The sequence below is a fragment of the Manis javanica genome, chromosome 1 (assembly GCF_040802235.1).
Source record: "Manis javanica isolate MJ-LG chromosome 1, MJ_LKY, whole genome shotgun sequence".
NCBI lineage: Eukaryota > Metazoa > Chordata > Mammalia > Pholidota > Manidae > Manis > Manis javanica.
In genome coordinates this window covers 224,141,885-224,166,123 of record NC_133156.1, presented here as the reverse complement: position 1 = coordinate 224,166,123, position 24,239 = coordinate 224,141,885, and the positions used below count along the sequence as shown (strand labels likewise).

General features: G+C 38.6%; 1 long non-coding RNA gene across 2 annotated transcripts in view; it reads left to right on the top strand.

Moving 5' to 3' along the window:
• Nucleotides 1-8,084: 8,084 nt before the first annotated feature.
• The window catches only part of LOC118970076 (uncharacterized), a 60,948-nt gene continuing 44,793 nt past the window's right edge, over nt 8,085-24,239 (top strand). For both annotated transcript variants that reach the window (XR_005057884.2, XR_012122480.1), the window contains exons 1-2: nt 8,085-8,152; nt 14,209-14,360. This is a non-coding gene — a long non-coding RNA (uncharacterized lncRNA). The remainder of the gene's footprint in view (nt 8,153-14,208; nt 14,361-24,239) is intronic.

The window sequence follows — 24,239 nt, the reverse complement described above, 5'->3', positions numbered from 1 at the left end:
ATAGGTTGACATGTAAGAAGTTACCAAAATGAGAGTCCTGTAGGTAAATGGACAAAAGACTAGAACAGGAACTTCACAGAAGAGAAAACCCAATTAGATAATAAACAAATGGAGAAATGCTCAACCTCATTATTATCAAGGAAGTTATATATTAAAGTTTAATTTTATACCTACCAGTTTGGCAAATGTTACGTGTTGGCAATGGTATGGAACAATACAAATTCTAATACTCTGCTGGTGAGAGTATATATTAAGACAATAACTTTGGAAAACAATCTGGGCTTATATGGTAAAGTTAACATACATATTATATAACCTGTAGGGCCCAAGAGCTGTTTTTGGAATCTCATGTCTATGGCTTCCCATACATACATAATTAAACTTTGTTTTTTTCTCCTGTTAATCTGTCTATTGTCAATTTGATTCTTAGACCAGCTGGAAGAACCTCAAAGGATAGAGGAAAATTCTTCCTTCCCAACAAGCCCAGCTTTCTCACGTCAAGGTGTATGTCCTAAAGAAACTCTCAGTCATGTGTACCAGGGGACAGGGACCAATCTACTCAGAGTGACTCTGTTTATAATAGCATAATATTAGAAGTAACATAAATGTCCATCAGCAGTGGAATGGATAGATTGTAGCATATTCAGAGAATGCAATACTATAAAACAGTGAAAGTACAACAGCTATAAAACTCGAATTTTAGGAATATAACTTGAATAAAAATAGGCAATAAAAATAATTCTTAGAATATGATTCCATTAAAAAAATTCAAAAGTATACAAAATGAAACAATGTATATGTATACAAACTTATTAAAACTCTAAAGATTACAGAATTACACAACATTCAGGAAAATTTTTATCTCTAAAAAAGAAACTGAGGGAGAGAGGGGCACACAGGTCATCCTAATAGTCTTTATTTTTTTTGAATAATAAACATACACATATGCTTTTTTATTTCTATGTATTTTTTTATTAAGGTATCATTGATATACAGTCTTATGAGGGTTTCTCATGAGCAACATTGTGGTTACTACATTCACCCATATTGTCAAGTCCCCCACACACACCCCATTGCAGTCACTGTCCATCAGTAGAGTAAGATGGTATAGAGTCACCACTTGTCTTCTCTGTGCTATACTGCCTTCCCCCAGTGACCTACATTGTATGTGCTAATCATAATGCTCCTTACTCCCCTTCTTCCCCCCCTCCCCACCCACCCTTCCCACCCCCTTCCCTTTGGAAACCGCTAGTTTCTTGGAGTCTGTGAGTCCGCTGCTGTTTTATTCCTTCAGTTTTGCTTTGTTGTTACACTCCACAAATGAATGAAATCACTTGGTACTTGTCTTTCTCTGCCTAGTTTATTTCACTGAGCATAATACCCTCTAGCTCCACCCATGTTGTTGCAAATGGTATATTTCTATGTTTTATAGAAATATGTATATATTATATATATAATATATTTTTCTTTTGATAATTAATAAAATTACTCTTACATGAAAAAAAAAAAAGCTCACCAAAATGTGACTACATGTATTTAGTTACAGAGCCTGTTCTCATATTCATTTTAACTGCTCAGAAAATTGCCCTTGAAATTTAGACATAATGCTACCATGGGTGCCATAGCCATGAAAGTGAGCTGCTGCACAGGATTCAGGTCACCAGGCTTAGCCATTTTTCTGGAGGAAGAAATTTCCTCTACTCCTCAAGGTTCTTCTAGCTGATCTAACAATCAATTTAATATGAGTCAAATTAATGGGAGAAAAAGCCAAAGTTTAATTATGTACTTACAGGGAAGTCATAGACATGGGTTCCAAAGACAGGGAGAATGAGGTATATATGACATCCTGAACCAAGGAGAAGTGGGTAGGGGTCTGAGACTTCAAAGGAAAGGGAAGTTCACAGGAATATAAAAAGAATAAATGTTTGGTAAACAAAATACTTGATGGGCCCCACAGAAACAATGGGGCACAGAGAGAAATGTTAACAGACTTTGTCACATTTCTTCTGTCCATCACCCCTAGTTTACATTATAATATAGCTCTCTAAGGCGACAGCTCTCCTCCTGGAGTCATTCCTCCAAATAATTCTGTTTGTGTAGTTGGGGTGGTGGAGGGGGAGGTCAGTGTATCTTCCTGAGTCTTTTGGTCCTTGATGGTTTTTGGCTTAAAATAATCTGCATGTTACACTGGCACATCCTGAGGCAGTCTGCCCTTGGTCTCCACGCCATACATTTTCATTTTAAAATAAAAGAACACCTGAGTTTTGGCGTCCAGAATTTTTATTGGGGCTTCATTGCATAGCTATGGTTGATTGAATTATTGCCCTTGTGGTTGAAATCAATCTCCAATCTCTCTTCTCTTCGTGGAAGCAGGATGGTATGAGTGGCTCAAAGCCCCATCCTTCTGATCACATGGTTGGTCTGTCAACATGGCTAGCCCCCACCTTGAACATCTTGTTTACATAAACCACCTGGCCCTCCATGGGTCATCATGCCAGCATAACTGTCAGGTGGGGTCCGACAGGGCCACTATGAGTAACAAAGACACTCCTGTCTCTTAGAAAATTCTGAAGAGTGTAGAGAGAGGTATCTCCCAGAGCTAGGACAAAGGCCAGACCTCTCTGAGGAGGCAAAATTCTTTACTACCCTGTGGTTATGAGTATTAAATGAATAAATACATGTAAAGCTCTTAGAATATTGCCTGGCACATAGTGCTTGGTAACTGTTAGTTATTACTCTTACTATTGTTACTAATCTTTGCCCCTTTTGTTTTCAGTCCTTCACTTCTAAAAGAGACTTGTTGCTGTTCTAATTTTTTTTTTCATCTATCCAGCAGCCTTTACTTTCCTAGTTACCCTCTCTGCCATCTCATAAAGGAAGAAATTGTTTGAGAGAGGGAAGGAAATGGTAGGAAGAAAGCTTTGGGTAGCTTTTCTCCTTTCCCCCAACAATCCCTCACATCTTCCATTCTAAGCCAGCAACCTCCTTAACTTCTTCACTTCTCTTTCTTTTCTTCCTAATTGGGAAGATCTGGTAAACTGGTCCCAAATTTGTGTATAACAACAATATACAGATACTGGATTCCTACTTTATACAAGCTTGTCTAGTATATTCTTGACTGTCTGCAACTTCCACACATCTGCTTCATTCCCCTGTTTAGACACCACAGGGTCTGATTTTGGAACCACAAGTTTAGAGAGACTATTACCAATAGTTTCTCATTCTTTTACCAATCAACAGAACACAGGAAACACAGTTAACAAATTTAGCAAATTTCTCTTACTAAAGAATTATCTTGCTAAAACTTAGACTTGCTTAGTTATACATGGAGGGCAAAGTTTTAATGATGTAAGCTCATGTTAATTTTTTAAATAAGCTGATCTCACCTTTTGCTATTGTAACTGGGAAATGGTGTTTCTATTCCTTTGAAATTTATGTTGCCTAACAGAATGCATTCATTAAAAAAAATGAAAGGTCCTTGAGTAGAAATCCTGTGTGACATAAATCCAGACATATATGATTTATCTGTATCTCTAGTTCATTTATCAAATGGTTTTTTCCAAGGAAATGAAACTTGTAGTGCATAAAGTTTTCAGTTAAAAACATAGAATTCTAAAAAAAATATTCCAAGTTGAAATAAAAAGTGATTTTTGGTTGTTACTTTTCAAGGGCTTTTAAGGACTTTAGAGATCATTCAACCCAATTCCTCCCTTTTAAATATAAGGCAGCTATCCAAGAATAAATGACATTCCATGCTGTGTTTTATGTTTTGAAACTGTCAGAACCTCTTAAAAAAATTAAGCACTGTAGGGGGCAGACAGCAGTGGATCTGCATCTTCAAATATTGGAAATCACACCATACTTTTGCTATTGTTTTGGGAATAACTCTTACTTGGAAATATTTCAAGGAGTTCACTTCAAGTTCAATCACATCTGAAGTGATATAATTTATTATAATTTATTAGTCACTGAACATCCATTTGCTCCCATATATTCCCAGCTCCCTTGTAGTTAGGTGAGTCTATGTCATGAGTTATGACAAATGAGCTATGAGTGGAAGTGACAATGTGTCACTTCTGGGACAAAGAATAGACAGAAGAGTACTTGTTAGTTCTTAATGACTTTCCTTTCCTGCCACCACAATTGCAGAGGTCAAACATCAAGATGATGTAACGAAAAGCTGGAAATAGCCTGGATGTCAGGCAGGCTTCGAAGGGAGCTGTCTGCAAGAGCCACTGTACCTTGTGTAAGTGAAAAATAAAGTTTAATGGGTTTAATAAGTGATGAAGGTTTGAGATTGTTTATTTCTGCAGCAGAGCCTAGTATATCCTGGTTAACACATTAACAAGACTATCTTACATTAGCCATGTTAAACTTCCACAATTATCTAAAACACAATAATCTTTGACATTCATATTGATTCCAATATTCATACAAAGCTCAATATTTGTATGGGTAAAACATTTGTTATAAAAAAAAGTTGACAGCAAGGAAATCCTTATTTCTTATGTTGAATAAGAAGAGAGCCCAATAGAAAAATATATCACCTGTGACTAATACAAAACAGGGTCATATTTAATCCTATTTAAGATCTTGATTAAATCTGACAATTATGTAACCAAATTTTGTTTGTTTAGTTTATGAGGTTTTCGATTTGTTGTCTTTATCTGCACAAACTAAGTCATTTTGGAAGATGGCACATATTTCTTATATAAGACATATAAAAAATATTTTTATATTTAATAATAAAATGGTCATTCAACCCAATTCCTTCCTTTTAATTACAAGGCAATTTTATATGTTAAAATATAATTTTAACACTTAAAAACATAGGTGATATATTTTTACTCTAATTTCTTTTAACATTTTCCTTTAGTTTCCTTACAGAGACTGGGGGATAATTTAAATTTGTTTCCATAAAATTGAGAGTCAAAAATTAGGTAATTTGCTCTAAACTGTATAACCAATTAATGGAGACAGAAATACCAAAACTCCACTCTGTTTCCACTATATCTGTGCTTCCTTAAAAAGTTAAAGGATGGTAAGTAGGAGGAGCTGAAAAGTCAAGGTTAGACTCTGACCTCCAGGAATGATGAGTTAAGGAATTTAGACAAATTCTCCCACTGAAGACAACTAAAATGCTGAACAAACTATAAAATCATCTTTTTAGAAATAGCAAACTAACATATAATGAGGAATTATTAGGCAAAGGTCCTGGAGAAGATGGAAATCACAAAGATAAGCATGGTACTGGTGCCATTTTGTCCTGAGGATGCTTAGTAATCTAGAGCACGTGGTTGAGAGGTTTACTAGTACCTTTGGGACTAGGGAGGCAAAACTTGGAGTCTAGGGCCCACCACGTGTAAGTGCCTTGCACCTTGAGTGGAGAGATTAAAAGGACAGACACTAGAAATCAGGGTGAAGTGAAAGTAAACCAGACCTTGCAAGTTCCACAGCCTTTGAGTCATCCGGGCAGCACAAAAAAATCTGAAACCCTGAAACTGGGTTAGGGTAATCCTGGAATGCTGATGCCTTCAGGTGCCTAGCAGAAGCAATAAAAATTATCTTTGGAGAAAGAAGATCATAACAGTCCTCAAATTATTTTTATAAATCATTAAAAATACAATTTTCAGGACACAGAAAAATATATCACCTGTGACTAATAAAAAACAGGGTCATATTTAATCTTATTTAAGATCTAGATTAAATCTGACAATCAGATAACCAAATTTTGTTTGTTTAGTTTATAAATTTTCAATTTGTTGAGTTTATAAGTTTTTTAATTTTTCCATTTAAAGTTATCTTTATCTGCACAGACTAAGTTATTTTGGAAGATAGCACATCTTTCTTATATATATAAGTATGCAACATGATAAAATTCATGAATAAGAAAAATAAAATATAGAAGACTACAGAAATGGACCCTCAAGGATTCCAGATATTGATTATAAAGCACTTATGCTTACCAAGTTCAAGTGTATGCAAGTGAAGTTTTAATATTTTAGCAGAAACCTATGAAGTATAAAAAAAAGACATAGCAGAATTGAAAAGAAGCAAATTGAAATTCTAACAGTAAAAAAATAGAATAACCTAAATTAAATCAGTGGATACATTTAAGAACACATTAGACACAGTTAAGAGAGAAGATGATGAAGACAGGCCAAATGAAAACATTCAGAATGAAGCACAAGGAGAAAAAAGAGTGGATAAATAAAAGAAACAGAATAAAATAAAAATGTCTTAACATGTTCAGTTCAAGTCCTAAAAGAAGTATAAGAGAACTGGAACACACAGGTACAATATTTAATGAGATAGTAGCTGGGAGTTTTTTAGCTCTAGACATCAACCCTCAAATTCAAGAAACCCAATGAATCACAAGGAGAATCATAAAAAGCCACCCGTAGACATACGATAGGGCAACAAATAAATGGAAAAAAAACCTCACAAAAAACAAACCAAAAAACAAGGCAAAAAGAAACTATTAAGAGCAGCCAGAGGGAAAAAGACAGCTTGCCTTCAAAGAAGCAATATTAGAAGAGAGACTGACTGCTGAAATCTCATAGCATGTATGGAAGCCAAAAGATGAAGGTCTAGTATTTTTGATGTGCTAAAGTAAATAGCTGCCAACCTAGAATTACACGCTCAGTGAAAATATGACTAAAACACCGTGAAAACAGCTTCAGTTTAGTAATTAAATATTTTCCCTGCAGGTGCCTGGGGCAGGCACAAATCTTTGTGCTGCTTTTCTTTTTCTCACCTCCTTGCTGACATATAAGCTATACACTCACTGTCAGTGACTGCAAGGAGCCAGGCTGAAAGTGAGACGAGGGATGGGAGCAAAGTATGAGGAGGAAGAAGAAAGTCCTTATTTGGCTTGTTTTTGTAAGATAGCTTCACATCCTCAAGGGCTTCTAAATGTTTGAAACTGGCTCTCCCAGCAATTTCCAGAATCCTTCATGGATACCCACTGGGTTGTCCACATCTTTCCTGTTGATTTGTAAGTGTTCTTTATACATTCTAGGTACACATCTCTTTTCAAACTACGTGGTTTTCTCATTCTTTGGCTTACCTCTCCACTCTCTTAATTCTGTCTTTTGGTGAATAGCAGTTATTAATTTTGACAGAGTTTAATTTATCATCCCCTTCCTTATGGTTAGTATATTTTTTTCTTATTTGGGAAGAAACTCCATGATTACTTTTTAATAACACATGCCAAGCCTTTCTCTGACATTTAAAATCCAAATTTAACTGTGTAATATTGAACAGAATTTGGTAACCTGTCCAACAGCCATTTCCCCACTTTTCCCCTGCTTATAAAACAGAATTGATGGGAGAAGGGATTAGGGGAAATGTATCCTCTAAAAAGCAGGGTGTTCGGCCCTAGGCACCCCACAGTTAACCCCCTGAATCAGAATTCTTGGAATAGACCTTGGATGTGTGTAATTTAAAAGGCGATTCTGTTATATATTGATAGGGATACAAAGGAAAAAACCCCTCAAATAACTGGAATGTCATGGAAAGGAGAGAATTTCAAGCAGGAGTGAGAAATTTCATAAATTCTGGAAATTGCTCATGAGAGAGCCAGTTTCAAGCATTTACAAGCCTCGAGGACGTGAAGCTATCTTACAAAAATAAGCCAAATAAGGACTTTCTTCCTCCTCATGCCTTCCTACCGTCCCTAACAGAGCAGACAATCCAGAGCAGATAAAGATTAAGAAGGTTACAAACTTCCAGCTTTAAGATGAATAGCTCTGGGGATCTAATGTACCGCTTTTAGTGCAGAGGCAGGGTAGAGAATTTGGGTCACATGATATTAAGGATGGGGAGTAGGCAGCCAGAAAGCAAAAAATAAAAATAAAAAAGGAATATATAAACTATTTAAGGAGAGAAGGTCATAATAAGAACAGTTTTGCAAAGTCAAGCAGAAATGACATATTTCAGTTTTAATATCTGAGATTTCAAGAACATACAATCCTTTAATCTCAGAGTTGAGAAGAACCTCAAAGATAATCTAGTCGAATTCCAACTTAAATGTCCTTTATGACGTCTTGTTACTCTGTTTATCCTTAAACTCTCCTGTGTAATCTGACACTACCTTCAGGAGCAGCCTGTTGTCCCTTTGTGTGGCTTTGAGTAAAGGCTCTGCCTTATCGTGAGTTCAGAACTTTCCTTTTCAAATTTTACTTATTGTCATTTGAAACAGGAGAGATGTCGGCTGGGAAGGAATTCCATCTTGCTGATAAATTTATTTAATGGCTTCCCAAAGAAAATGGTAAAAAGGCTGGCTTGAATTTTATTTTTGGGGTGGTAGGGGGGAATACTGGATAAAAGTTAAATAGGACAGTTTAAGAAATAGTTTTTCTTCAAATTTGAGTTTTTAAAAGTTAGTCCTTTGTATTAGGCTTTGTGAGGCCAATATATAACCTCCTAATTTAGCTGTGTGGTATTTAGTATGGCAACCACAAGTCAGAAATTTGAGAAGGAGCTGTATCATTTACAAATGGCTTTGGCTGAAAGCAACAGAATACTTAAAAGTGCTCATGCCACGTGACCCATAATATACCACTTAACAAAACGTGTGGAAGCAGGTGATGAGTGGGGTGTCCTCAGCCGGATGATGCTCGAACACAAGTTGGCTGTTCTCTTGACCTTCCCCTTGTGGCCAGCAGATGGCGCAGTTGCTCTAAACATTGTATCATCCGGTGAATCTCAAGCAGGACGGAAGGAGACTGGAGAAAAAGGGCTTTCTCTTCTTTTAAGATCTCCTAAGCAGGAAGAAATATTGAAGCTCCCAGCAGATGTCTTGGGCCAGAACTTGATCACATGGCCATCACTAGACTGACAAAAAGAAAATGAGAGTGCATGATTTACTTAGACTTTGAAGCTGGGCACAGCATTGCTCGATCGAAATAGGGCTTTTTATTTTATTTATGTTTTTATTTTTTTAAGCCAGAAAGAAGCTGGGAATAGCTGTTGGGTAAGCTACCAATAACCCCTGCCAGAGGAGCTCAGGAGAAATTATACACGCTAAATCCACTGGGCCCTGTGCCAAAGGAAAGACAATGCCTCTTTAGAAACTAGTAAACTAGTAAAATGTTTTTCTTCCTCTGATAATTATTAATTCTCTGCAATGATTTAGAAAAATTCTTGGACTAAATTTCTTGCCATTAAATGCTTGATGAGTATAGAAACTGTCAAAAATTATTGTTAAAAATCACTCTGCTTCCAACCCAAACTTCTTACTCTAGCTTTTCTTTTATCTTACCACTACATGAGTTATACGAATCACCTCCAATTTACATATTGTAGAAGAACCTTACATGGAAAGGAATAAATCATTTTCAGATTAGACATGCCATCTAGAACTGACAGCAGCTGATTCCCAGGGCTGTCTTCTACTTCTGACATGCTTTTAAATGAGAGTAATCTTATATTTGCAGTTATTCTCAGGATAAAATTTTCTTCTCAAAACTTGTTCTATGAGGTCTTTTTTTTTGTTTGTTTTGAAGAATAAAGCAATTATTCTTATTCTTTCTTTTTGAAATTGCCTGTCCAGTCCAGAAACATTGATTATTCTTTCTTTTTGAAGTTGTCTATCCAGTCCAGAAACATTGACTCTTTAATTTAAAACATTAATGTCAAATGATGGATGTAAACATCTATTTCCTATCCTCTATCTTTCAGTGTGCCTTTCTTGTTCTTGGTAGATACTCATTCCTGCTGGATTTCCATTGCTCACCAATTAAGTCAGGCTACAGCTGTTTACTGACAGCTGTTCTCTTTACTGCCCACCAAGCAACCACCCTTCTGCTAGTAACTGTGTTCTAGTTCCCATCTGTAGAAACCCCTGCCTCCCCAGTGTGGCTACTTCAGCAGGGGGGTGAAAGCTTGTGACCTAAATCAATCCAGATACTGCATTCCCCTGGCCAGACTAATTGATTAATAAAAGCATCATTCCAAGTCAGCTAGCAGTCATGATACTTTTGTGGGGACTCCTGGGAGAGAGATTCTTTTCCTGCCAGATTTTTATCCTTAAAATAAGGCCCAGGGTTGCTGTAGCCATCTTGATGTGTTGAGTAGAAACCAGTCTGAGAATGGAGCTGTGAGAGAGAGAGAGAGAGAGAGAGAGAGAGAGAGAGAGAGAGAGAGAGGGAGAGATACTTCAGCCTTCTATCCCAGAGAGCGGCATAGTAGGAAGCCGTATTCCTGGATTGTTCAGTTACATAACTGAGTAAGTTCCTGTTTTGTTTAAGCCAGTGTTAGGATCAGGTTTTCTCTCATTTCTTAACCAAAGTGTTTCTAACTTATACATAGGTTCAGAATCTCTTATGACCAAGAAATATTCTCAAATACTTAACATGTCATAAAAATTAATATGGAAAATACTTAATAAATACACTTATAACTTACTATGTTCAAGATTTTTACTGTCTTTTCTTCAAATAATGATACCCACTCATCATATAATATAATATAGAAAAGAATTTAAACTGGTGTTCTCAATATTATATGTTTAATGTACTCTAATCCTTATAATGGCAGTTTATTCTGGGGACAGTTTCCTCAAGTCTGAGCACAGACATTTGTTTCCTCATTGGATCTAAATTACTTCTCATTATCATGTAATTAAATAGTCCTGAAGATTTTTAGAAATATTGATAAATTATTGGTACACATAAGCCTAAAATTATGGAAATGGTGGTCTTATACTGGGATGCTTGAATTTCTCTGAATCTGTCTTTTGCTCAAACAGCACAATCCTGAGAAACATGCACAGCAGGCTGACCCGGCTGTGTGGCCACAATCTCTGTGCTTGGCGGAGAGCCATTTGTTTCTGGAGATGGAGATCACAGTGAGGAAACTGTTCACTTCAGAAAAGTTTCATCCTGAGTCAAGGCTTCTGGCCTTTCCCTTGGTGACTTTTGAGCTCTCCACCCCTGGTGTCCACATCCTTGTCAAAGGGTGAGGAACCTCTTGTAATTGGCTGTATGATTGTTAAGACTAGTGGCTAGCCAGTTAGTCTCCCTGGAGCATTCGCTGGAAAGAGACCCAGTTCATTTTCATGCAGTCAGGCAGGTTCCATTTCTTTATGGGGGTAAGAGGTTACCTTCTAGTGAGCACCCTTGCAGCTGTATTGGTAATTCTAGGCCAGGGAAACCTAGAGTTTACATTAATAGGTGATCCTTCCACACAGCTTGAGATTCAAAGAGTATAAATATTTGTAAAAACTTGCCTTCCCACTCCTGCTCCCCAGAGACCCAGTTCTTCTCCCCAGAGGCAATCCATTTTATGCTTTTGTTGTATCTCCTAAGGGTGATTTTATCATTTTTAAACAAATGCATGTAAATATTACCTTCCCCTGTTACCTCAACAATGGTATATGTACTATTCTGCATCTTGCTTGGTACATAAGGAACTTCCTCTCTTTTTTTTTTTCATAGCCTCTAAGTATTCCTGTTTCATAATACCATGATTTCACTAGTGTCCTATTTGGTGGACATTTAGGTTGTTTCAATCTTTGGCTCTTTTTAGCAATGCTACAATGAACAACCTTGAACATATATCAATATGCATGAAGGTAAGTGTATCTTTGTAATAAATTTCTAGAAGAAACATTTTTGTGTCAAAGGCATGTATGTTTGTATTTTTTTCCCACTTTTTAAGGTACTATTATACTTAAAAAAGTAATACACTTGGTAAAACAAGACAAAACAAAACCAAGCAGTATGACAGCATATACAGCAAAAAATAACTCCTCTGTGTACACCTCTAGAGGTTATCTACATTTACATATGTATGTGAATAACCAGATGTGATTTGTCTTTAAAAGAAATATGTAAAGAACATACACCATTCTGTACCCTGCTTTTTTCACTGAATATATTTTAGAATATATTGCCTAATGGCATAGATCAGTATCATTTTCTTTAAAGGTTTCTTGTGAGGAGACTGATGTTAACTTTTTTCACTAAAAAAAGTTAAGGTATATTTGCAACAACATGGATGGAGGTAGAGGGTATTATGCTCAGTGAAATAAGGCAGGCGGAGAAACACAAGTACCAAATGATCTCACTCATATGTGGAGTATAAGAACAAAGGAAAAACTGAAGGAACAAAACAGCAGGAGAATCACAGAACCCAAGAAAGGACTAACAGTTACCAAAGGGAAAGGGGTTGGGGAGAATGGGTGGGAAGGGAGGGAGAAGGGTGGGGGAGAAGAAAGGGGGCCTTACAATTAGCATCTATAATGTGGGGGTGGGGCACGGGGAGGGCTGTGCAACACAGAGAAGACAAGTAGTGATTTTACAGCATCTTACTACGCTGATGGACAGTGACTAATGGGGTATGTGTGGGGAACTTGGTGAAGGGGGGAGTCTAGTAAACATAATGTTCCTCATGTAATTGTAGATTAATGATACCAAAATTAAAAAAACAAAAACAAAAAAAAGTTAAGGTATAACTTATATACAGCAAATTTTACCCTTTTCAGTACATAGCTCTGCAAGTTTTTACTAACACATATCTCCCTTTGTAATTTTGATAGATAATGCCAAATACCCTCTTTTTGAGAAAGTTGTATAGGATGTGTGTCTACTTTTCTATTATTTTTCAAATTCAAATGTATCTTCAAACTTTTTGATCTTTACCAATCTGTAGGTGAAAGTGATATTGCATTATCATTTAAAATTTCATTTCTCTTATTACAATAAAGTGGAACATCTCTAAATTTGTGTAAGATCCAGTTAGATGTCCTTTTATGGGAATTATCCATACTTTATTTTTTGGCCCATTTTTCTATTGTGGGTTCATCTTCTTACCCAAACCAAGTAGGAACTGTTGATATATTAGGAAATTAGCCCTTGTCTGGTATGTAAATCGCAAAATTGGGAAACTCAATGTTCATAAACATCAAATAAAAACTGCATCCCCCTGCCACCCCCTCATGACAAATACTGAAACCTTTCTCAACCAATGGGAGAATATTGTATATACAAAGTTCCACTTCAGGAGAACTAAACTTCCTAAATAAAGTTTTGGCTTAAAAGATTGTCATGCTTTGCAAAAGAATCAGATGTATGTTGTTCTGAAACAAAAGTAAAATGAACTTGTCTGTGCAATTGATTGCATATTCTCTGAATAACCTACAAGGATTAAAAGTTAATTACATATAATTGGCCTGGGTCTCTCTGATTAATACAATGTGAATATCCACCAGTTTATTTCAGGAAGATGAAAAGTCACTTCTGGGTGCTTCCTGACAATCTTTCCAAGGCTATTACCTCATATTAAAATAAAGCATAAGTTCACAGTTTTGGTATCTATTTCTCAACTACACACATGATGTTCATCAGAGGTACCAGTATCTTAAGCTATAATGGAGAAGAGTTGGAATGTAAGAAAATTAAAAATTATCTCATTTAACATGACCTGGAGAAATAAAATGTATTATTTGGCCCTAAATACAGCAGAATAGAGCTAAAAATGGAGCCACAGAAAACTTTACTTAATTTATTAGGCTAAATAAATTTATAGTATGTTTAAGAGAGAGGCTCCAGTAGAAGGGTGGTGGAAAAGAGAAGAGTGACTCAGTACCCCTTCTTACATGTGGAATAATGGACATAAAGGTATAATTAAGTCACCCATTTTGAGCTTATACCAGGTGAGCAGTGGTCACTGGCTTTGATTTAAATTTTCATATTTGTATTAAACATTTCATATACTCTGTCATTATACATGGCTTTCTTCAAGTGTAGATAATTGATAAAAGTCATACAAATTTGTAGTCTTTTTATTATTTCTCTTAGTGTCTACACATAGCCTTGATCAATTTCTACTTTTAATGTATATTAATAGATCTCTGTAATCATTCATGATAAGATCTAATCATTCGAAGTTAGAATGAAAAACAATGAAAAAATTCACATACTAAATCAGGTCTTTGAACTTAACTCTTGTTAACTAACCCGTTTGTATAACTGGCTTTTGAACAAGCAGACTTGTGCTTTGTGACCATGGAAGATACTTTATGTTAATCCCCTACCTCCTTTTAAAACTCTTCATGGGGAGAAGGCCTTGCCTTCCTCTCCCAGTGAGCACTCAAGCACCTCCATCACTTTCTGGTCACTCCTAGATAAGAAAATCCTTACGGTGGCTTTAAGCCACAAACACAACCTCAACCTAGTAACCAAGGCTTCTCCCTTCTTTCAGCTGGGGCCTCTTGCCAAAGAGAGTCTGTGATCCAGGAAGGTAGGAGCTTCTTTGCTCCTGTACCTCCCCTGAAGCTCCATGCTGTGTGAGGAGCTCAGCCAGGAGCAGGAGCCAGGAGTGGCCATAGTAGGAAGGAAGGAGAGACGTGACTGGTAAGAAAATACTAACCCACTGTGCTGTCTGGCTTCCGCTCTCTGGGCCTAGCAGTTGAGACACTCTCATGGGCAGTCGCCCAGGTCCTTCACACACTCTGTGCCTGGGCCCTCACTGACCAGTCCACGGAGCTGAGCAGTGCCCTATCTTTGGGCAGCTGCATCTGTTCTCCTGTTGGCATCTGCCCTGTCAGTATCTTCTTCTCTATGGTCCTCACCACAGCAAGCTGCCCATGTGGACAGGATTCATTTAAAATGATCTCTGGGCAACAGGAGAGGTCCTGCTGGTGTTCTTGTCTGCAACCTGGTCCCTTGAGTTTTCTCAGTCCTGGGCCTCATAAGTAATCCTGTAAGGAGTGCATAGTAAGTCTCCAGGGGTCCTGCTGAAGCTCCCCTGCCTCTGTGCAGAAGGCTTACTAACTCCATAGCTCCCTCCGGAGAAATCCTCCTTACAAAATTCCCCCTCTCCCCTCTCAACTTGTTGGCGCCTTAACGTGGTCAGTTGTCTAACCTGCTCTTGGCACATACATTGACATTTCCATATAGGCTTACACCTCACTTTGGAATCTGAAATCTATCAAAACTTGGTACCTTGGTCAAACCTCCCAAATTAAACATCCTGTCGTGTTTGTTTTCTTTTTCCTCTGAAGGAAATTCCTTTTACTTATAAAGTTTAGTGAAATTTTCCTCTGCCAGAGGGCCTCGCTCAGATTGATGAGATGGCCTATATCATCTCATGTTCCTGGGAAGTCCCTCAGCTTTCTTTATACCTATTTATTTAAGTCAGATGTTTTCAATTAAGTAACATATGCACATAGCACAAAATTCAAAAGACATAAAAAGGAATAGCATGAAAAGCAGGTTTCTCCTTAACGCTTATCACTTGGATTCCCGGTCCCTCTCTCTAGAGGTAAAAGGTATGATAAATTTGGGGATATATTTCCAGAAGTATTTACAGAGATACAAGCATATGTGTTTATGAAAACTGTTATTTATCCTAAGACAGCATATAACATACTTGTCTGTAGCCTGTTTTTTTCACTTAGTATATCATGGAGATCATTCCATATCAGCACATATAAAGCTGTCTTTTTTTTTTTTTTTTTTAAGAGGGCATCTCTCATATTTATTGATCAAATGGTTGTTAACAACAATAAAATTCAGTATAGGAGGGTCAACGCTCAATGTACAATCATTAATCCATCTCAAGTCTAATTCTCGTCAGTCTCCAATCTTCTGAAGCATAACGAACAAGTTCTTACATGGTGAACGAATTCTTACATAGTGAATAAATTCTTACATGGTGAACAGTACAAGGGCATTCATCACAGAAACTTATGGTTTTGATCATGCAATATGACCTATAAACAATCAGGTCAAATATGAATATTCGTTTGATTTTTGTACTTGATTTATATGTTGATTCCACATTTCTCCCTTTATTATTATTATTATTTTTATTTTTAATAAAATGCTGAAGTGGTAGGTAGATGCAAGATAAAGGTAGAAAACATAGTTTAGTGCTGTAAGAGGGCAAATGTAGATGATCAGATGATCAGGTGTGTGCCTATGGACTAAGTATTAATCCAGGCTAGACAAGGGCAGCAAGACATCCACGGATGCAGAAGATTTCTCTCAAAGCAGGGGGGGTGAGGTTCTGAGCCTCACTTCTGTTGATCCCCAGACTCTCACCTGATGGCCCCCCTGTGACTGTGCCTGTCTTAGGTTGTTCCTCCCTTGAGGAATCTTACCCGTCTCTGGCTAACCAGCCATCTTCCGGGGCCATACAGGGAAATGTAAAGTTGGTAAGTGAGAGAGAAGCCATATTGTTTGCAAAGGTTAGCTTTTTACTTCTTTGCAGATTTATGCCCTGTGGCTTCTATGCCCAGCACTTGTCTCGAGGTATCTTTACCACCTGGAGGAATTATGATTATGATACTCGGTAAATTCGATATGAGGCACAAATTCTATTTAAGGGTTGTAATTAGGAAGAAAGAAGAAAAGCATATGGAAGGAAACATGGGAGGATTGATTATTTCTTTGACATATCTTCTTGTAGAGTACCTTAAGTATGTATAGGTTTTAAACTACTAACTAATTTGCACACACATATTAACATAATAGGAATACGGTGACATAAACAAAGCAAATCTATAATTACCATCCATCTCCAGTGAAGCCAAGAAAACCATTTAGGCACCCTAGGCATTTGTGAAAATTTGTCTATGATATGATGGATATTGTCCAACTGTACTTGAACAGTCTGAGAGAAATCAGACAAATTAAAGCAGCCCATTTCTGGGATCTGTTCACATCCCATATGTTCTTTTAACCGTAGATAGTCTATAGTCATGAGATTTTGGAGTGCTACAACTTGCACCCCTCCCAACTCCTGGTTGAGTTCCAACAGTACAGATCCGGTCAAATTCGTTGTCTCACTGTATGCACATGCCATCCTAGACATCTCCCTCCTCATTCCTATGGCAAGTCCAGGAGACGGTGGGCTGGATGCAGCCACAACCGCAGCATCGTCCGGATCCCTGTGGAGGCTTTTTGATGATCATCCCCTGGCACAAGTCCTCCAGAGAGTGCTGATGCTGGAAGCTCCTCCTCATATCGTATCTTAGTTCATTTTCTGGGTATCCAAGCTAGGCCTTGATCTTCTGCCTAGAAACAAACAGACCCTTTGCCCACATTTTGACATGCCCTCTATACCACTGTGCAGAACTCATTGGAGGTCAGCACACAGTAACTGCTTTTTTTTTTTTTAAGAGAAAGGAATATTATCAGAAAAGAGTACCTCCATAGCTGATCATCTGACACCCTTTAAGTGATCAACATTAAGGATATTTAAAGCATGCGTTGATCTTTGATTTACCAATAGTTTTATCCTATCAAGGAGTAATCCCCCTTTTCTTTCTTTCTTTCTTTTTTTTTGTTTAATTTTTAATCTACACTTACATGAAGAATACTATGTTTACTATGCTCTCCCCTATATCAGGTCCCCCCTAACAACCACATTACGGTTACTGTCCATCAGCTTAGCAAAATGTTGTAGAGTCACTACTTGTCCTCTCTGTGTTGTGCAGCCCACCCTCCCCTTTCTCCCTCTGCCCCATGCATGCTAATCTTAATACCTCCCTTCTTCTCCCCCCTCCTTATCCCTCCCTGCCCACCCATCCTCCCCAGTTCCTTTCCCTTTGGTACCTGTTAGTCCATTTTTGGGTTCTGTAATTCCGCTGCTGTTTTGTTCCTTCAGTTTTTCCATTGTTCCTATACTCCTCAGATGAGTGAAATCATTTGGTATTTCTCTTTCTCTGCTTGGCTTATTTCACTGAGCATAATACTCTCCAGCTCCATCCATGTTGCTGCAAATGGTTGGATTTTTCCACTTCTTATGGCTGAGTAGTATTCCATTGTGTATATGTACCACATCTTCTTTATCCATTCATCTACCGATGGACATTTAGGTTGCTTCCAATTCTTGGCTATGGTAAATAGTGCTGCGATAAACATAGGGGTGCATCTGTCTTTCTCAAACTTGATTGCTGCGTTCTTAGGGTAAATTCCTAGGAGTGGAATTCCTGGGTCAAATGGTAGGTCTGTTTTGAGCATTTTGATGCACCTCCATACTGCTTTCCACAATGGTTGAACTAATTTACATTCCCACCAGCAGTGTAGGAGGGTTCCCCTTTCTCCACAGCCTTGCCAACATTTGTTGTTGTTTGTCTTTTGGATGGCAGCTATCCTTACTAGTGTGAGGTGATACCTCATTGTAGTTTTAATTTGCATTTCTCTGATAATTAGCGATGTGGAGCATCTTTTCATGTGTCTGTTGGCCATCTGTATTTCTTTTTTAGAGAACTGTCTGTTCAGTTCCTCTGCCCATTTTTTAATTGGGTTATTTGTTTTTTGTTTGTTGAAGTGGGTGAGCTCTTTATATATTCTGGACGTCAAGCCTTTATCGGATGTGTCATTTTCAAATATATTCTCCCATACTGTAGGGTTCCTTTTTGTACTATTGATGGTGTCTTTCGCTGTACAGAAGCTTTTCAGCTTAATGTAGTCCCACTTGCTCATTTTTGCTGTTGTTTTCCTTGCCCGGGGAGATATGTTCAAGAAGAGGTCACTCATGTTTATGTCTAAGAGGTTTTTGCCTATGTTTTTTTCCAAGAGTTTAATGGTTTCATGACTTACATTAAGGTCTTTGATCCATTTTGAGTTTACCTTTGTATATGGGGTTAGACAGTGGTCCAGTTTCATTCTCCTACACGTAGCTGTCCAGTTTTGCCAGCACCATCTGTTGAAGAGACTGTCATTTTGCCATTGTATGTCCATGGCTCCTTTATCAAATATTAATTGACCATATATGTTTGGGCTAATTTCTGGAGTCTCTAATCTGTTCCACTGGTCTGTGGCTCTGTTCTTGTGCCAGTACCAAATTGTCTTGATTACTATGGCTTTGTAGTAGAGCTTGAAGTTGGGGAGTGAGATCCCCCCTACTTTATTCTTCTTTTTCAGGATTGCTTTGGCTATTCGGGGTCTTTGGTGTTTCCATATGAATTTTTGAATTATTTGTTCCAATTCACTGAAGAATGTTGCTGGTAATTTGAGAGGGATTGCATCAAATCTGTATATTGCTTTGGGCAGGATGGCCATTTTGACAATATTAATTCTTCCCAGCCATGAGCATGGGATGAGTTTCCATTTATTAGTGTCCCCTTTAATTTCTCTTAAGAGTGACTTGTAGTTTTCAGAGTATAAGTCTTTCACTTCTTTGGTTAGGTTTATTCCTAGGTATTTTATTCTTTTTGATGCAATGGTGAATGGAATTGTTTTCCTGATTTCTTTTTCTATTGATTCGTTGTTAGTGTATAGGAAAGCTACAGATTTCTGTGTGTTAATTTTGTATCCTGCAACTTTGCTGTATTCTGATATCAGTTCTAGTAGTTTTGGAGTGGAGTCTTTAGGGTTTTTTATGTACAGTATCATATCATCTGCAAATAGTGACAGTTTAACTTCTTCTTTACCAATCTGGATTCCTTGTATTTCTTTGTTTTGTCTGATTGCCGTGGCTAGGACCTCCAGTACTATGTTAAATAACAGTGGGGAGAGTGGGCATCCCTGTCTGGTTCCCGATCTCAGAGGAAATGCTTTCAGCTTCTCGCTGTTCAGTATAATGCTGGCTGTGGGTTTATCATATATGGCCTTTATTATGTTGAGGTACTTGCCCTCTATTCCCATTTTGCTGAGAGTTTTTATCATGAATGGATGTTGAATTTTGTCAAATGCTTTTTCAGCATCTATGGAGATGATCATGTGGTTTTTGTCTTTCTTTTTGTTGATGTGGTGGATGATGTTGATGGATTTTCGAATGTTGTACCATCCTTGCATCCCTGGGATGAACCCCACTTGGTCATGGTGTATGATCCTTTTGATATACTGTTGAATTCTGTTTGCTAATATTTTATTGAGTATTTTTGCATCTACATTCATCAGGGATATTGGTCTGTAATTTTATTTTTTGGTGGGGTCATTGCCTGGTTTTGGTATTAGGGTGATGTTGGCTTCATAGAATGAGTTTGGGAGTATTCCCTCTTCTATTTTTTGGAACACTTTAAGGAGAATGGGTATTATGTCTTCTCTGTGTGTCTGATAAAATTCCGAGGTAAATCCATCTGGCCTAGGGGTTTTGTTCTTGGTTAGTTTTTTGATTACTGCTTCAATTTCTTTGTTCATTATTGGTTTGTTTAAATTTTGTGTTTCTTCCTTGGTCAGTCTTGGGAGGTTGTATTTTTCTAGGAAGTTGTCCATTTCTTCTAGGTTTTCCAGCTTGTTGGCATATAGGTTTTCATAGTAGTCTTTAACAATTCTTTGTATTTCTGTGGAGTCTGTTGTGATTTTTCCATTCTCATTTCTGATTATGTTGATTTGTGTTGATTCTCTTTTTCTCTTAATAAGTTGGGCTAGAGGCTTATCTATTTTGTTTATTTTCTCAAAGAACCAGCTCTTGGTTTCATTGATTTTTGCTATTGTTTTATTCTTCTCAATTTTGTTTATTTCTTCTCTGATCTTTATTATGTCCCTCCTTCTGCTGACTTTAGGCCTCATTTGTTCTTCTTTTTCCAGTTTTGATAATTGTGATGTTAGACTATTCATTTGGGATTGTTCTTCCTTCTTCAAGTGTGCTTGGATTGCTATATACTTTCCTCTTAAGACTGCTTTTGCTGCGTCCCACAGAAGTTGGGGCTTAGTGTTGTTGTTGTCATTTGTTTCTATATATTCCTTGATCTCTATTTTGATTTGTTCATTGATCCATTGATTATTTAGTAGCATGTTGTTAAGCCTCCATGTGTTTGTGAGCCTTTTTGTTTTCTTTGTAGAATTTATTTCTACTTTTATACCTTTGTGGTCTGAAAAATTGGTTGGTAGAATTTCAATATTTTGGAAATTAGTGAGGCTCTTTTTGTGAGCTAGTATGTGGTCTATTCTGGAGAATGTTCCATGTACACTTGAGAAGAATGTATATCCTGTTGCTTTTGGATGTAGAGTTCTATAGATGTCTATTAGGTCCATCTGTTCTAGTGTGTTGTTCAGTGCCTGTGTGTCCTTACATATTTTCTGCCCGGTGGATCTATCCTTTGGGGTGAGTGGTGTGTTGAAGTCTCCTACAATGAGTGCATTGCAGTCTATTTCCCTCTTTAGTTCTGTTAGTATTTGCTTCACATATGCTGGTGCTCCTGTATTGGGTGCATATATATTTAGAATGGTTATATCCTCTTGTTGGACTGAGCCCTTTATCATTATGTAGTATCCTTCTTTATCTCTTGTTACTTTCTTTGTTTTGAAGTCTATTTTGTCTGATATTAGTACTGCAACCCCTGCTTCCTTCTCACTGTTGTTTGCCTGAAATATGTTTTTCCATCCCTTGACTTTTAGTCTATGCTTGTCTTTGGGTTTAAGGTGAGTTTCTTGTAAGCAGCATATAGATGGGTCTTGCTTTTTTATCCATTCTGTTACTCTGTGTCTTTTGATTGGTGCATTAAGTCCATTTACATTTAGGGTGACTATTGAGAGATATGTACCTATTGCCATTGCAGGCTTTAGATTCGTGGTTACCAAAGGTTCAATGTTAGCTTCTTTAGTATCTTACTGCCTAACTTAGCTCACTTATTGAGCTGTTATATACACTGTCTGGAGATTCTTTCCTTCTCTCCCTTCTTATTCCTCCTCCTCCCTTCTTCATATGTTGTGTGTTTTGTTCTGTGCTCTTTTTAGGGGTGCTCCCATCTAGAGCAGTGCCTGTAGGATGCTCTGTAGAGGTGGTTTGTGGGAAGCAAATTCCCTCAGCTTATGCTTGTCTGGGAATTGTTTAATCCCGCCATCATATTTAAATGATAGTTGTGCTGGATACAGTATCCTTGGTTCAAGGCCCTTCTGTTTCATTGCATTAAGTATATCATGCCATTCTCTTCTGGCCTGTAGGGTTTCTGTTGAGAAGTCTGATGTTAGCCTGATGGGTTTTCCTTTATAGGTGACCTTTTTCTCTCTAGCTGCCTTTAAAACTCTTTCCTTGTCCTTGATCCTTGCCATTTTAATTACTATGCGTCTTGGTGTTGTCCTCCTTGGATCCTTTCTGTTGGGGGTTCCGTGTAATTCCATGGTCTCTTCGATTATTTCCTCCCCCAGTTTGGGGAAGTTTTCAGCAATTATTTCTTCAAAGAGACTTTCTATCCCTTTTCCTCTTTCTTCTTCTTCTTCTGGTATTCCTATAATACGAATATTATTCCTTTTGGCTTGGTCACATAGTTGTCTTAGTGTTGTTTCATTCCTGGAGATCCTTTTATCTCTCTCTATGTCAGCTTCTATACGTTCCTGTTCTCTGGCTTCTATTCCTTCAATGGCCTCTTGCATCTTATCCATTCTGCTTATAAATCCTTCCAGGGATTGTTTCACTTCTGTGATCTCCTTCCTGACATCTGTGATCTCCCTCCGGACTTCATCCCACTGCTCTTGCATTTTTCTCTGCATCTCATCCCATTGCTCTTGCATTTTTCTCTGCATCTCTGTCAGCATGTTCATGATTTTTATTTTGAATTCTTTTTCAGGAGGACTGGTTAGGTCTGTGTCCTTCTCAGGTGTTGTCTCTGTGATCTTTGTCTGCCTGTAGTTTTGTCTTTTCATGGTGATAGAGATAGTGTGCAGAGCTGGTACAAGTGACCGCTGGAAGAGCTTCCCTTCTTGTTGGTTTGTGGCCTTCCTCTCCTGGGAGAATAGCTACCTCTAGTGGCTTGTGCTGTGCAGCTGTGTGCAGACAGGGCTTCTGCTTCCTGCCCGGTTGCTATGGGGTTTATCTCTGCTGTTGCTGTGGGCGTCACCTGGCTGGGGCTGCTCCTCCAAAATTGTGGAGCCCCGTTGGAGGGGGAGTGGCCGGGAGGCTATTCATCTCCGTAAGGGGCCTCTGTGCTCCCTGCTGCCCAGGAGATTAGAGTGCCCAGAGATCCCCAGATTCCCTGCCTCTGGTCTAAGTGACCTGTCCTGCCTCTTTAAGACTTCCAAAAAGCACTCTCCAAACCAAAACAACAACAGCAACAATGAGAGAGGGAACAGAAAAAAAAAAGGAAAAAACACGCGATTTTTTTTTTGTCCTCAGTCGCCGGTCCCAGGCACCCGCTCACTGGTCCTGCTGCCCTGCCTCCCTAGCACCAGGGTCCCTGTCCCTTCAAGGCTTCCAAAAAGCACCTGCCCACTGGTACCGCAGGGAAAAACGCGCGATATTCTTTGTTCTCAGGCGCCGGTCCCAGGCACCCGCTCTCCAGTCCCGCTGCCCTGCCTCCCTAGCACCAGGGTCCCTGTCCCTTTAAGGCTTCCAAAAAGCACTTGCCAAAAAGAGAAAAAAAAAGGGCAAAAACGCGCGATTTCCTCCGTCCTCAGGTGCCGGTCTCAGGCACCCGCCCACCAGTCCTGCAGGGAAAAATGCGGGATATTCTTTGTCCTCAGGCGCTGGTCCCAGGCGCCCGCTCACGAGTCCCACCACCCTGCCTCCCCAGCACCGGGGTCCCTGTCCCTTTAAGGCTTCCAAAAAGCACTTGCCAAAAAGAGAAAAAAAAAAAAAGGGCAAAAACGCGCGATTTCCTCCGTCCTCAGGCGCCGGTCTCAGGCACCCGCCCAACTGGTCCCGCAGGGAAAAACGCGGGATATTCTTTGTCCTCAGGCGCCGGTCCCAGGCACCCGCTCACCGGTCCCGCCACCCTGCCTCCCTAGCAACATGGTCCCCATCCCTTTAAGGCTTCCAAAAAGCACTCTCCAAAAAAAAAAAAAACCGCTCCGGTTTCTTTCCACCCGCCAGGAGCCAGGGGGAGGGGCGCTCGGGTCCCGCCGGGCCAGGGCTTGTATCTTACCCCCTTTGCAAGGCGCTGGGTTCTTGCAGGTGTGGATGTGGTCTGGATGTTGTCCTATGTCCTGTGGTCTCTATTTTAGGAAGATTTTTCTTTGTTATATTTTCGTAGCTCTATGTGTTTTTGGGAGGAGATTTCCACTGCTCTACTCACGCTGCCGTCTTGGCTCCACCCCAAAGCTGTCTTTTTTAATGTAAAGTCCACATTAAATTTTCTAATTTGAGTGTAACATAATTTACTTCAGCAGTTCTGTATTTATAAAGATTCAGGTTTATCTTTGTTGACTGATTTAAATAATCCATTTATGTAATGGGTTGAGCATTGTCTCTGGAATCAGACTGTCTATATTTATGTTTCACCTGGACCATTTACTTGCTATATGGCCTGAGGCATGCTACTTAAACTTCTCTGTGCCTCAGTTTCTACATCTCTAACATGGGAATAATAATAGCATTTACCTCTTAGAGTTGTGAAGATCAAA